The 13,598-nt window shown below is 36.1% G+C and overlaps 1 protein-coding gene and 1 long non-coding RNA gene across 13 annotated transcripts in view; one reads left to right on the top strand and one right to left on the bottom strand.

Annotated features, from left to right (window-relative positions):
- The window catches only part of ARHGAP24 (Rho GTPase activating protein 24), a 703,232-nt gene that overhangs the window by 457,536 nt on the left and 232,098 nt on the right, over positions 1 to 13,598 (top strand). The window lies entirely within an intron of this gene.
- Positions 1 to 13,598, bottom strand: part of LOC126076998 (uncharacterized) — a 71,042-nt gene that overhangs the window by 15,618 nt on the left and 41,826 nt on the right. The window lies entirely within an intron of this gene.

Here is a 13,598-nt window from a genome sequence, read left to right as displayed (position 1 = left end):
CCAGGGGCCTGGCTGGCTAAAAGAATTTCTGTACCTTGTCAATAAACAAATAACGAAAACAATTAAGAGGTTCTGTACATGTACATTTTCCAAAAAGTGAAGCTTACGAATTTACCACCAAAAACTCCAGAAGTATTAGAAAGAATAGGGAACCCAGGGTTGAGAAGGGAGAGTGTTGACATGTCGTGGGGTTGTTAACCAATGTCATACAACAATGTGTGTACTGTTTGACGAGAAACTAGTTTGTTCTATAAACTTTCATCTAAAGTACAATTAAAAAAAAATTCATTGCATTAAAAAAAGTATTAGAAAGAATCTAGCCATTTATGGATATTTATCTTTCTGAAATCCACTGTATGTTTGATGCCTCTTTGGAGGGGACTAAACTCAACTTAGTGTTTTCTGAAGTATTCAGCATCCTCATCACAGACAGACATTATTAGAATTACTCTACACTGCAGTGATACCTTTGGGGTGGATTCTTTGGTGTGTAAGTCTATTACCTCTATGTCCAAAGATAAATTAATCACCATGCTATTTTAATTCTTACATTATTTTTATTGGACGCTTTTTTTTTCTCCTGTGTCTACCTTCTCTACCAAGGTGTGAGTCCTTTGTTTAGTGGGTACAGTATGAATTCCTCTAACGACTCCCTTTGTGCGTGTGAGCGTAGAATAGGATTAATTAAAGTGGCCTCAATCATTATCAATACCTTGAGAAAGCTGCAATTCATTTTGTTTTGAAATGTACAACATAAAAATATTGGAAGATAAGGAAACATATTGTGCTTTTAAATTCAATGTACATGGTATATAAAATTGCTTTGTAATATTTTCAGCTTAAAAGAACGTGCAAGTAAGTGAGAACACAGTTAAGGAAATAAAGAAATCCTTGAGAAAATTAGTCTTAATTCATTTTTTTTTAAAGCATCATCTCCATCACAAACCAGTCCTTTGTAATTGTTCTCTCTTCTCTTCTGTGAGCAAGAAAACCAGAAAAAAAAAAATTATAAAATGATGCATGGAATAAGTGTCCATAGTTTTACCCGAGGGCCCAGAGATTCTCTTATGAGAAACTGCATATGCCAAAGTGAATAGGCATGGTGACATCTATTTTGGGCATTCAGGAGATTTTTGGCTTGTGTCCAAGTTTTAGTTGTGTTCTGTGGTAGAGGTTACCATGGAAGTGACTCTGGAGTAAGTAATGTGTTATTCTGTTTGATACAGAAAATGCTGTTTGTTCTCCTTTCTTTATACAGTTACTGGAGGTATGTGTTAAGGAATCAGTGACTAACCAAATCCCAAGGGGCAGATCTAATATTAATCAAGTACTAAGTTTTTTTTTCGTCCCATTCAAACACATGCTGTTCACATCCATCCATAGCTAGAAAATACCATATAATGATTTTTAGGAAACAATTAGAAAAAAGGAAAAAAAAATCATCTTTCGGTTTATGCAGTTCTTCTGTATGGAGATGATGCTTTAGGAAAAAAAAATGAATTAAGACAAGACTAATTTTCTCAATGATTTCTTGATTTCCTTAACTGTATTCTCACTTACTCGCAAGTTCTTTTAAGCTGAAAATATTACAAAGCAATTTTATATACCATGTATATTGAATTTAAAAGCACAATATGTTTCCTTATCTTCCAATATTTTTATGTTGTGGTTTTTTTTTGTGTGTGTGGGTATTTTGAAACAAAATGAATTGCAGCTCTCTCAAGGGTATTGATAATGATGGAGGCCACTTTAATTAATCCTATTCTACGCTCACACACACAAAATGAAAACTGGGTATATAAGGCATGAAGCTATAAACTGAATAGGGCTAAATTCCAATTTTAATTTTAATCCATTTATAATTACCTGACTCAGCAAGCTTAACTTAGAATTGTGTTATGAGGCCTTTTGTATTAGAGGGTTTGTTTGTTATTTTTTAAGTTAGTTTTTCATAGTTACTGTAGACACTTTTCCTTAATGTTAGAGCATCTTGTAGTTATATATGACAAATAATTTCTCTTTGAAACAATAAATTAGGGACCTCCTTTTATCTGCAACAGTGAATTAGAGATCCTCATATGTTTGGAAGCTTTGTCTGAGAGTTAGAGATCTTGTTTATTTTCGCTCCCTAGTCCTTTGAAATTAAATAGTATTACTTGTTTTAAAATAAAATTTTGCTCCAATTGAAACCTAATTTTTTTAAATTGAAACTCTACCAGTTTAAGTCAGTTCAATATAGCTATTTTTCACTTGACTGAGTAATTTTTTATCAAAATTTAATTTTCATGTTCTTACCTAACTAGTTTGGCTGCTAACAAAAGGTCAGCAGTTTGAACCCACCAGGCACTCCTTGGAAATCCTGTGGAGCAGTTCTACTCTGTCCTGAAGGGTCACTATGAGTCAGAATTGACTCCATAGCAATGGGTTTCGGTACCTAATTAGGAAATGTAACATGATATTTTATGAAGGGATATATATTTTATAGTGAAATCTATACCACCACAAGCCCTAAACTTAAAACAAAATGCCTGAAAAGTCAACGTCATTATAAATACCCTCTCAGGTAAAACTTCAGTTTAGAAAGGTGCTTTTCAAAACTGAAAAGAGAAGAAGCCAGTGAAATAAATGAATGTGTACTCATGTTCACTGTTGATGCCTTATAAGGTTCCTTTTTAACACAACCATATGTGAATTCTCCAGAAGCCTCAGAACCCAGCCTGTCATGACACAGAGTTCCGTGAGCTAGATTTATGGCTTCCAAGAAACTGTCTGACAAACTTAATGCCATGGTCATGGACAGGGGAAAGTAGATATTGATATTTCTGAGGCTGTTGAACAGTGGCAGAGGTAATGCTTTCTTTTCCTAAAAATCCAAGTTTAGTTTCTCTTCAATCAGACTCTCAGAAAAGGTGGTCAAAGTGACAAGTGTGCCTTTATTTATTGGCTTTTGTCTAAGGTATTATACTGATGTTTCTGGAAAATCTAAGATGTGATATAATCAAAGACCAATGTGCTAAAACATGAAAACTTATTTAATAATTTATGAAATTATTATTAGCAAGAAGTAATTTGGCACTGTTAAGTACCATGGAGAAAAACAGCATATCTATAACCCATTGTTGTCAAGTGGTTCTGACTTGGAGAAACCCCGTAGAGCAGAGTAAACCTGCCTCATAGGGTTTCCAAGGCTGTAACAGACTGCTACATCTTTCTCTCCTGGAGCTGCTGGTGGGTTCAAACTGTTGACCTTTCAGTAACCAGCTGAGCACTTAACCACTGCGCCACCAGGGCTCCTTCATGTATCTGTACCCAAAACTAAATCCACTGTGGTTGAGTGGATTCTGATTCATAGCGACCCTGTAGGATAGAAAAGAACTGCCCAGAAGCAGATTGTCCCATCTTTTTCCAGTCCAGCTGGTGGTGAGTTCCAACCACCGACCTTTGGGTTAGCAGCCAAGCACTTTTAACCACTGAGCCACCAGGACTCCTTCAGGTAAAATCCGTTGTGGTGGAGTCAATTCTAACTCATAGCGACCCTACGGAACAGAGTAGAACTGCTCCATAGAATTTCCAAGGAGCGGCTGGTGGATTCGAGCTGCCAGCCTTTTTGGTTAGCAGCCGAACTCTTAACCACTACTGCACCAGGGTTTCCCAGGTATATATAAAAACCAAAAAACAAACAAACAGCAACAACAACACAAAAACCCAAGCCCATTGCCCTCCAGTCGATTCGGACTCATAGCGACCCTATAGGACAGAGTAGAACTGCCCTATAAGGTGTCCAAGGAGCGCCTCCTGGATTGGACCTGCCGAACCTTTTGGTTAGCAGCTGTAGCTCTTAACCACTAAGCCACCAGGGTTTCCCAGGTAACTATAAAAAAAAATATATATATATATGTATATAAAATATATATAAAATATATAGTCAATAATAATTCAAAAAGTAGATTTACCCGTTGCCATTGAATCGATGCAGACTCATAGCAACCCTATAGGACAGAGCAGAACTGCCCCATAGGGTTTCCAAGGAGCTCTGGTGGATCTGAACTGCCGACCTTTTGGTTAGCAGGGGTAGCTCTTAACCACTATGCCACCAGGGTTTACAAAAAGTAGATTTGGAGAACATAATGGCGTCATCCTTTTTCCTATGCCCTTTTTATGTTTTGTGTATTTTGCTATAGGTATTGGAGAATTTATAACACTTAGGATAGTATTGAGAAAACAGGAGATTGAAAAAAAAAGTCTGAACGTGGCTGGATCTGAGGCAGTTGTACAAGCCAAATGTAATTTTGATGATCCTAATATTTTAATGTAGTTTTTCAGATTGTTATATCAGTTATAGAGCTCTAAATAAATACTGACATCTTTCCAAACTACCAAAAAAATAATAATAATCTTAAGGAACACTTGGAAATCCTGATAGTGGAGTGGTTAAGTGCTACAGCTGCTGACCAAAAGGTCGTAAGTCCGATTCCACCAAGCGCTTCTTGGAAACTTTGTGGGGCTGTTCCACTCTGTCCTATAGGGTTGCTATGAGTTGGAATTGACTCAACGGCAATGAGTTTTTTTTTTTTTTTAAAGGAGCACGTTGCATTTTGCTTTAACTTCTCACTCCAACCTGCTTGCGTTTGAATATATTTAATACAAAGAATTTCTTTCGTTCATCTCTGCGGCACAGTGCTTGTCCAGTAGGGTAAGAGGGCATAAGTATGTTTTGCATCTCTGCATTTGTGGCGTTTTAAGGAGAGTGGAATAAAACAGAAACAAAGACAATAGACAGCCTTTTTCAAACCTCAGGGGTAAAATGACCTAAATACCCACAAGGGAGTTAGCAATTATATCAAATATAAAGACAGTGACAATATGAAGGGAAAATAAATTTACTTTTACCAGCTTCCACTCCCTAGTGGATTCATTTCTTTTTTCCATCTGTGTATATATACATGTGATACAAATACTTAGTTTCATTTTATTTTTATAAAATTGACTTAATACTGCAATTTTGGTTTCTACTTTTTTTTTTTTTCATTTAACATTTTATTGGGAATGTTTTTCCAAGTTCTTTCAGAACACTTGGGAAAAACAATTCACAGTGGCCTAATGTACCGTTCTATGGTTACGCCACACACAATAGACTGTGATGAACACAATAGACTGTGACCCCTATTGTTAGGGACCTATGTTATATGAATGTGTTCTGCCATAAAAAAAAAAAAAAAAAGTATCCTTTCACATACTTTTTTTTAATCATTTGATTATTTTAGGGCTGTGATACCTTAGAAATTAGCAAATCAAAATTCGTCTTTATACAGCATAGAGGAACTAAGTTCAGAAATATTACTCATCTAAAAACCAGGCTTCTAAGCTTCGAGTCTAAATTCTATCTTTGTCAGGAAGAAGTAATGACTGGGTAATAAATTTATTCGGGGGAGGAAGTGGAAGCATAATTTCCTTCTGCCTGAGTAAGAGGTTAACCATGTACCCTATTCTCTGAAAATCCCCAGGGAAAGGAGGAATTCTCATACTACAGCAAAATCCCAAGATCCCATGCCAGAGTCTTTATTACACAAGTGATGATGAACATATAATAGCCCTGGGAACATTTTAAAATAGCTGTCATTTTGTTAATGAGTATTTGCTAAAGCATTTCCTGGGCCACTGGTGTTTATGAAACGTTTAAACAAAATATTTAAGAAGATGGAACCAGGACTTGCTCCGTAAATTATGTTCTTTTACTTGCACCTTTGCTTCTTCTTCGGTGTACAACCAACATTCTAGCCTGCACTGTGCTGCTACACTAAAAGCAGCAAACACCCAGCTTTCTCTACCGTACTGTACTACCCAAAGATGCAGTCCCGTCCCTCTTCCTGGTGCCAAGAAAAATTTCTGTTTTCTGTGTCTGTGTCCTCATCTCCCTCTGACCTCAGAACCCTTGCAGTTTTTTCTTTTACTCTGACAATATGGAAGTTACCTCTCAGAGGTCGCTAGTGATGACTGAATCGACGGTTAAATCCAACAGACTTTTATTCCTTCTGCCCTTTCTACCTTTTACACTATTTACTGTCCTGGATCCTGAGCCTTCTTTTCTGTTTAGAAGGCTCCGGTCTTCTTCCAGCCTCCTCTGAGTATCTGTGTTCATTCTATTTGCTCCCTTTATACTTTCTTCCTTGAAGGATTTCATCCTGTCCCATGGGTTCAATTTAAAGCCCAATTAGATATCTGGTTAGCAAGACCTCTTCTAGCCCATACTCTGTGAAAGTTCTAAGAAAGGTACTCCTTCAGCCTGGCAGGGTAACTGGCTGGACTTTAGCCCCCACTTGACCTGCATAACCTTACACAGTTGACCTGCTAGTCAGAGCCTCCTACATAATGTTGCCTCAGATAGTCTAGTGCTTCAAACTCCAGATCTTTCTCTCACTCAAACCAACCCTTCATTTTTTTAGGGGGGGGAGGGGTCACTGGGTGGGGGGAGGAAATATTTACAACCAAAGATGCACCATTTCAACAATTTCTACATGTACAGTTCAATGACATTGATTACATCCTTCAAGTTGTGCTACCGTTCTCGCTATCTTTCCAAAGTATTCTACCACCATTTTCTTAAACTTACTGCCTCTAAGTTTCCAGTCCAACCTTTTGAGTTGCTGTTGTCAATCTTCTACCTCACTCTGTATCCGTTCAGGTACCATTTATTATAGAATATCTATCTATATCTACATCTATATCTATTCCAGCATTCTTTTCACTTCATTCCCATGGCCACCACTTTGCTCAGGTTCTAATCATCTCTCATTAGCCCACTGTGTCCTCACTGGTCTTCTCTCCAATCCTTTCTCACTCCAACCCATTCTTCACATTGCTGGAGAGTGAAAGGGCAGCATTAGAGAGATAGATGATATAAGGATGATAGGTAGATGATAGATGGATAGATTCCAAATGTATATATTTGTACACAGTCAAGAAAATTAGAATGAGGAATTGTGTCTCAATTAAAAACAGAGAACTCCAGCTCTATCACTTTGTGTTAGGAAGTCATCTTTGTTGAACGTCTACTAGGCATTTTACTGTTCACTTTCATCTTTTTACTAATATATTTTTCATCACCCTATATAGGAAGATATTTTTATCTCTATTTTGCAAACAAAGAAATTAAAGATTAAATGTTAAGTAACTGTGTCTTTATGACTTCAAATTTGATGCCTCTCAATCCTACCAGGCTAGTTATATATAAAAATTTATATATAGCTTTGGGAAAAAGCAAGTCTCCTGACCAAGAAGGATGTCTATTTTGTGTCAAGAACTTTAACCTTTTTTTTTTTTAAATCAGCTATAATTTGCATTTAATAAAACATATAGACTTTAAGTGCATAGCTGGACCAATTTTGACAAATGAGTACAAACATGTAACCTGTATCCCTTCTAACACATAGAACACTTCTATCACTGCTGAAACTTCGCCGTCATCCTTTATGGTTAACTCACTCCCACCAGAAGCTGTAAGTCTGTTATCTATGATCTGTCAATCTTTGTGTTTTAGTCATTTTAGTGGGTATATAATGACAACATATTGTGGTTTTAGTTTGTATATTTCTAATAACTAATGAGCATTTTCTCATATGGTTATTGGCATTCATACTGTCTTCCTTTGGAAGTTTCTAGGTAAGTCTTTTGCCCATTTTTTCTATTAGATTTGTTTTTGTTGTGTTGTAGGAGTTTTCTCCCAGTGTATAACTTTTTCACTCATGTTAACTAACTGTACTTTGAGGAGTAAAATTGAAAAATTTTGATGATACCCAATATATAATTTTTTTAATGCTTTGTACTTTTTGTACACTCTAAGAAATTCTTCTGGAAGCTTTATAGTTTTAGCTTTTAAATTTGGTCTAATATCAATTTCAAATTAATTTTTCATGTTATAAAGTAGGCATCCAGTTTTTTTGTTTTCTTTTTTAACAGATGAATACCATTTGTTGGTTCAGCACCATTTGTTAAAAAGGTTTTTTTTTCCCCATTGAATTACTTAGGTGCCACTGACAAAAAACATTTGATCATATATGTGAGGTTTTTCTGTATTCCCTCTTGTTTTCTATTAATCTGTTTATATTTTCATTAATACACCCTGTCTTGATTACTACAGCTTTATAGTAAGTGTTGAAATTAGTAGTGGAAGTCATCCAAATTAGTTCTTTTCCAAGATTTTTTTGGCTAGTCTAGGTCTTTTGCCTTTCAAAATAAATCTTAGAAGAAGAATATGTATTTTTACAGTATCCCTTCTGAAATTGTGCTTGATAACGTGTTGAATCTTTAGATCAGTTTGTACACAATTATGGTCTTAACAACATTCTTCCAAATCATGAATGTATCTTTCCTTTCTTTGAGATTTTCTTTAATGTATCTCAGCAATCTTTTGTAAATTGCAGTATAGTGGTCTTATACAGTCTTCATTAATTATATCCTTAAGGATTGTTTTTTGGGTGTTACTGAGGGGTATTACTTTTAAATTTTCTGTTTATTGCTATTACGGTGAAATAAAATTGGTTTTTGATCATTGAATTTGCATTGTGTGACCTTGCTAAATCCACTTATTATAGCACTTGTTATTGTAGAATTTTCTATGTACATAATAATGTCATCTTCAAATACAGACATGTTTGCTAGTTGTTTTCCAAATACATATCTTCTATTTATTTTTCTTGGCTTATTGTACAATATAGTGTTGAATACCAGTGGAAATAATGGATATTCTTGCCTTCTTCTTAACCTTATGAGTGACTTATTAAAAATATTAGCATTAAGTTTTATGTTTGCTGATGGCTTTTTGTAGTTGCCTTTTATCAGATTTAGTAGGTTTTCATCTATTCTTAGTTTGTTGAAATGTTGTTTTATAAATGTGTGTCAACTATTGTCAAATTATTATTATTTTTTTTTTACATCTATTAACATGGACCTTTTTTCTGCATTAATCTGTAATGCTGTAAATTACACTGATAGATATTTCAAATTTTAAATTAGGCTTGCATTCCTGGGATAAACGCCAGGGTTCACCTAGACTCTGAGAAATCTTTTCAGTGAGCAAATTACTCTTTCAAGTATTGCGAGATTTGGTTTGCTAATATATTTTTAAGAATTTTTATATTTGTGCTCATATGGAATATCAGTTTGTAGCTTTCTTACAATAACTCATATTTTTAGGTCAATTTAACCCTGGTTTTTATTTCAGGGTTAGATTGGCCTCATAAAATGAGTTGGAGATGTTCTCTCTTCCTTATTTTCTGACAGAGTTTGTGTAGGATAGTTATTCCTTTCTTATATGGTTGATAAAACTTACTAGTAAAGTCATCTGGGCCTGAAGTGTTCTTTGGGGGAAGGTTTTTAATTACAAATTCAATTCCTTTAGAAGATAGAAAGTTGTTCATATTTTCACTATCTTTTCAGGTCAATTTTGTTGAATTTTGCCTTTCGAGGAATTTTCTATTTTATCTGATTTGCCTAATGTAGTGGCATAAAGCTGTTAACAGGACTATTTCCTTACTATCATATTAGTGTCTGTAGGGTTTGTAATAACTGTACATCTTCCATCTTCCATTCCTGATATTTGAAATTTCTGTTTTTTCTTGATAAGTAGTTTACATATTTTATGAACTTTCTCCTTTAATATAAAATGACATTGCAAAGTAACTGTTATTATTCTAAAATTAAATTTGAGCAAAATCAGGCATAAAGGAGATTACATGGGCACATCCAATATTACATATTGATAATTGGTAGATTTGGAATTTAAAACCCAGGTCTATGTGGATTTAAATCCATTGTACTTCCACCATGATACAGTGCCCCTGCTAGCTGTTTTCACAGGAGAAAGACGTGGCAGTCTGCTTCTATAAAGAGTTACAGCTATGGGGCAGTTCTACTCTGTCCTACAAGGTGGCTATGAGTTAGAATTGACTCAGTGGCAGTGTGTGCTAGCTGCTTAGAGCAAATGTTGTCTTTTTTTTTTTAAGTATACCTACTCAAATGACTGTAAGTGAAAGGGCTCTTCCAAAGTAATGGCTAAGGTCTTCAGATGTATGCCAGGAATATTATTTCATTATAATTTTATCTTGAAGTCATAGGTTAATTTAATTAATCCAAAGTGGCACACCCCTGTCATTTGGGGAAGATAAATTGTCCGTTTGCCCTTGTACCCAATATGGACTTTCTGAGGGCCATTGTTAGTGTCTCGGCTGTTGCTTTTCCCAAGTGACTGCTACAGTTCTTTCGGCCAGAGAACATAGGCTCTTCCTTAGCGTCATAAGATTCTATGGCACATTTCAGTTGCTCAGCCAACTCTTTAATTACTTATAAGCGGAAGTTGCATAAACTGTACAATGGGGAAGTTGGATAGGATCTTAAAGATCTTTTAGTTAAACCCATGCATATTTAAAATGACCAATATAGTATGAACTAGGTTAAGAGCCTTATCAAAGACAATACAGCAAGTCAAGAACAGAATTCCTTTCTATTAGAACATCTACCTGTACAGCAAGGTGCTTGGGTGGCACAAATGGTTTGCACTTGACTACTAACCTAAAGGTTAGTGGTTCAAACACACTCAGTGCCACCATGGAAGAAAGGCCAGGCGATCTACTTCTGTAAAGATTACAGCCAAGAAAACCCTATAGAGAAGTTCTACTTTGCGACATATGGGTTGACATAAGTAAGAATCGACTAGACCTAAACAGGTGCTGATAACTTTGCAGTTATACTGGCAGTGTCTTGGGACATTAATTGCTCTCATGATAGAAAATAAAACAAACAAAAAACTTGAGTCTTCTCTTAATTTTTCCATCTTTCAGAGTTAGTGGGAATCTTTGGAATCCAGTGTATGTCTTAGAGATCCACCCTCTTTTTCATTCAAAGGACTGCTGTTTGGTGGGAGAGTGGACTTTGAGCTTCCTGAGCTCCTTGAATGGGAATTAGTGGCATAGAATATTTATGAATCACCCCCAAAGTGTAGCTCACAAAGCTCCATAGTGTTCTCTGAACTAAATCTCTGTATCACAGATGTACTCATACATTTCAAAAATTATTAATGTTTTCTGGAAGTTTTATAATATGAAATGCTGTATTTCTTCTTATATACACACATACCCACAAAGAGATCAAGGAAAATATTTTGGGATGACTAACTTGATAGCAATGTACGTGTGAAGAGTGTTGAGATGGCAAATATCTTCTTATGTATATGTTTACCACAATAAAAGGAAAAAGAGTGGCTGTTTAATTCTCTTCACTCAGATTTGTCACCATCTCTTCCCACTTTCTCATATACCACTTGGCTTCAGCATTTCTCTATCAGCTCCCTTGTGTGAGTTGCCCAGGCTGGTAATCTTTCAACCTTGAGTAATATTCCTCTGTCTTTTCTTTCTGGAAATTGTTACCTCTTCTGAGATACTCTTTCTGACTCCATCACCTATGCTTCAGCTCCCATAGTGCTCTGCTATGGCTCTTGTCACATTGTGTTTCCACTTACTACTTGTTGGTCTAATTTCCTGGCTCAGCTAGACAGTAGCTGTTTGAATTATTTTTATGAATTATTATTATGAATAATTATTATGAATTACTTCTTTGTATTGTTTGTGCCTAGTGCAGTGCCTGCACATGAATCACAGATTTGGGGGCTCAATATTATTCTGGTCTTGCTGTTCCAAAGGGGCATATGTCCTGTGTGAGGTGGTTGGTACATGGCTACACACTGCTAGCAATTTGAATGACCAAGTTGCTTATGATCATCTTTCTGCTTGTCCCTATGCTCTTATAATAGCCGTGGCTTTCATGAGCTCCATTATTACACACAAGTATGTTAAAGGATTGGCCAGCCTGTCATTTTAAACATCAGATTAGTAAATTGGAAAGTAAAAAGATATAGGCAGGAGGACATGAATTGTTTCTCGCTCCCTTTTGGTAAAACATTCCAGATTTTTGCTCTACACATGATTTCGCATTTACTTACATTTACTAGGTGTCATAATAAATGAACATTCAGGTGCTTTTTAAAGCTTTGTTTATCTTAGATTCTTCATCTTTTGTTGGAGTTTCAGAAGTCCCTTCACATGATGGAGGCATAGACTCATGCTGACATTGAAGAAACATTTTAAGATGTTACTGTTGGTTTATTCCCTTGCTTTCCCCTTTGCTCAAATGCTATTCCTTTTGCTCAAATACTGCCTGAGAAAATGAATAATTAAAAAAAGTTGCTTTGAATATTTTTTGTTTGCAACAGCTTTTGAGTTTCAAACGGATAACTTTATAAGGTCTCAGGACCCAAAGTTTAAATTATAATAATAGCAATAATATTTGTGTATTCCATTCCTAAGAGTAGACAAAGAATACTGTGACAGTGGCATCAAATGGAAGAATAAGAGAGAAACAGAGTCATTAGATGCTTGGAGGAGGGGTGAGATCCTGACTAAGGGCTCCACAGCCTCCTCTCCACTATCCCACTCCCTGAGCTAGGTTTACAGGAACAGAACTGAAAACCCTGATTCAAAGCAGAGGAAACTGTGCATCACTTCCAGTGCAGAGTGTGTGGAACCTACAGAATTCACATTCTTTAAGTGCTCTGCACAGCGCCAGTTCATTAGAAACGTATATCTCAGTACCCATTGCCATTCAGTCACTTCCAACGCACAGTGACCCTATAGGACATAGTAGAATTGCCCCATAGGATTTAGCTAGGCATGTCCAAAACAGTCTTCCAGGTTATCCCGTGCCCTAAGTGCACCCAAGAGGGGAATGGAAGGAGTGGTGAGATACCGTGAGAAATCCAGGAGTCAGGACAAAGAGAACCTAGCCACCACAGGATCTGTGGAATGAAGTCTACAAAGAGACAGGGATGAGGAAATCAGCATCACAGAGATACCCATGTGTGCAGAGAGGCATGTCCCCAGACCAGATTCCAACTCTCATGCACCAAGAACGTAGAGTCCTGCATGTCTCCTAAAATCAGATGAATCCTAAGATAATGAAGTCCCTCGTTAACCAAGATTAAGTTTTGGCCACCTGGAAGTATGAGAGAAATAAGGGAGAGGCATCTTGTACATCTGATTTTTTAGACCAACATCTATTCCTTCTACCTAAATCATTTTTAAAACTTAAACTAATTACTTTTTAAACTAATTACTCCTCACTTATCAACTGTCTTGTTGTCTGACATTTTGCATTTATGTTAGTAATGGAAAATCTACTCTCTATTTTGCACTTTAACAATGAATGATGTACATCTGGCAGTAATGAACACCAAGGTGTGAGGTAAGAGTAACACTGGTTGTGATGGTTAAGGTTGTGTGTCAACTTGACTGGGTCATGATTCTCAGTGGTTTGGCAGTTATGTAATAATGTAATTTGGCAGTTATGTAATGACGTAGTTATCATCCGTTTTTTGATCTGATGTGGGCATTCTCCATTTTCCTATAATACCAATTTTTGCATAACGACCAGGTCTTTGGAACTTAACCATGTTTGTAAGTAAGGAGTGAGTGTATTTTATTGTGCTTTAGGTTGAAAGTTTACAGAGCACATTAGGTTCCCATTTAACAATTTTTACTCAGATTGTTCCA

This window comes from Elephas maximus, chromosome 5 (genome assembly GCF_024166365.1).
Source record: "Elephas maximus indicus isolate mEleMax1 chromosome 5, mEleMax1 primary haplotype, whole genome shotgun sequence".
NCBI classification, from domain to species: Eukaryota; Metazoa; Chordata; class Mammalia; order Proboscidea; family Elephantidae; genus Elephas; species Elephas maximus.
Note: the sequence above shows the minus strand (reverse complement) of the source record. Positions and strands in the feature narration are given on the sequence as shown.